The sequence below is a fragment of the Pteropus vampyrus genome, unplaced genomic scaffold, assembly GCF_000151845.1.
Source record: "Pteropus vampyrus isolate Shadow unplaced genomic scaffold, Pvam_2.0 Scaffold199, whole genome shotgun sequence".
Classification (NCBI taxonomy): domain Eukaryota; kingdom Metazoa; phylum Chordata; class Mammalia; order Chiroptera; family Pteropodidae; genus Pteropus; species Pteropus vampyrus.
Genome location: NW_011888980.1, coordinates 2,363,986 through 2,366,368, shown reverse-complemented (window position 1 = coordinate 2,366,368; position 2,383 = coordinate 2,363,986).

Sequence of the window (2,383 nt, the reverse complement as noted above, 5' to 3'; positions counted from 1 at the left end):
GCTGTCAAAACGAAAGGAGAGAAAACAAGAACTGCCTTGTTGTCTTGATTGGAATAAAGAGAACAAGGTCAATTAGGATAAGGTTCATGGACTGAGAAAAAAATTACAAATATATGGTTCTAAAATAAAAATCTATACTAATTTACAATCTAGAGGAGCAAATGATGAGAAACCATTGATTAATAAAGTCGGAGTGTGAGTGTCCGTCTTGGGGGCAAGTGCCACATGTGGCACGTCCTGTTACCCCTTAGGCACCTGCCTAGGGTGCACTGAACAGGTAGTGCAAGGGGGGCTATAAATGGGGACCAGCCATGGACTCTATTGAGTAATAATACCTGATCAACCCACAGATACCATCTGTGAGTGGAACTTGGGCTGTAGGGACTGTCGAAAGAAACTTCTAGGCCCAGGATGGAGCTGCTCCTACCTGGGGTGCCTTGTCAGCAAACTGAAACTTTGCATCCCTTAAATGCTGCACTTGACCAGACACATAATAAATACAGTCAACCAATTTGCGAACACCAAGCCAAATCTGGCCTCTATGCTTATTTCCTTGTTCCTTCTCACCCCAAACAAGCTTGACTACAATGGCCCCAGCCAATCAGATATTTTCTATTTGTTTCTTTCTTCCTTGTTCCTTATTCTGTCTCTTATAAAATCTTCTTGTCTTCAGCCCCATTTTGCAGTTCTCTGAATGGAAACTGTCCTCTTCATGAAGAGTTAAAGTTTGTATCACCTAAATTGTCTTCCTTAATAATTTAATAAGAGTCTCCCATGTATGGGAGGGCTCAAAGGGCTCAGAGAAGAGAATCAATGGGCTGAAACAAATGCTGAATCAGTAGGCAGTGACAACCCAGTGACTCAGAGAGCGGGCCAGCCCCCTGCCCAGAGAACTGAAGTTCTGAGTTGTATACAAATGCCAACTTGTATAAGAACAATGAAACTTATTTTTACAGACTTGGAGAAGTAGAAAATTATTTCAAAAATCGTGTCATATTACAGGTTCATGCTAAAAGACAAACGTGTAAAAGCTAGACATAGCAGAGCAAGACTTTTCCTTAGTCTCCATCTTATGTGAAAGCTACCTGTCTGGGGATTTACAAGGGACAGATGTAACACTCAGAGGTGTAAGGAAGGGCTTTCAAATGATGGTTTTAACCTTTTATCTCCCGTGTTATCAGCACCACCCATATGTTCTCCTGTTCCACACTAGGCTTGTTTTGTTGTCCCAGCTTGAGAGCCCTGGAATCTTATTAAGTGTGGATTCTTTCAAATTATCTGACTTTTATTCGAAAGGACAGAGGATACCCTTCATGGGTCTACTTTTCTAATTTGGAATTAGTTTGTATTGGTTGGAGGATTTAATGCCCATTTAATTATTTCACTACATATTACTGTCACAACTTGTGAGGTTATAAAGACCCAAATTTGTAGGGTGGCAGGCACAAAGCCTGGCACAAAATAACAGCTCAATAAATAGTGTAACTCCATGGGTGGTGGTGCATTTGATTCCATTTCATATTCTACTTAGTATTTCAGAATTTTTCTGGCCTTCTGTGGACTAAGAAGGCTCTCAGAGGTTATTGAGTCCCAGTCTTTTTTAGATGAAGAAATTCAATCCAACAGAGGTTAAGCGACTTGCCTGAGGCCACCCAGCTTTCTGACTCTGCTCTTGAACTCCCTCATCAGATCCTTTCTTATGTTTATGCTCTGCTGGCACATCCTTTAAGGCTGAGCAGAACTAACTCTAATTTCAGACGTTTCATATTCTGTTGACAATTACATCGCCCATCTTGCCATTTATAGCTTTGACTTTAGAGCTTTGGGAAGCACCTTAAAATATAATTGCAAACACTCTACTCATCCAAATGTGCACTCCCCGTGCCTAATAATGAGGCTTTTAAGTTGTGCATAGGAGAGCAGCAAGATGATAGCTCATGTGAAATGAGAAATTTGGGCAAATGGGATTTGATAATGGATTTTTCAGTGACACGGTTTGTCTGATCATTGGTCCGTGGTTATGTTGGTGCATTTTGTATTTTGAAAGGCACAAAATGTCGGGTTATTGCCCAAATACTGGTTAAGATTTCGATTATTTTTCAGAATTGTAGCAAAATACCTCAGGACTTTTTTTTTTTTTTTTTCAAGGTTTTCGTTTTTTTTTTCTTTTTTTTTTTTTTGGAGTTTTTCTTTTTTTTTTTTGTTGGTTTTTTCAAAAATATTCTCTTTCCTAATGCCTCAGTGATTTAATCATTCTGTTCTTGGAGTAGAAATTCCAGCTGCTGTTGGATTTGAGACACAGAAGAATTTACGAGCTTAGCAGCTTTTAATTGAGAACGTTCTTTCGCTCATTTGTCCAACTTTTATTAAGTACCGATGTGCA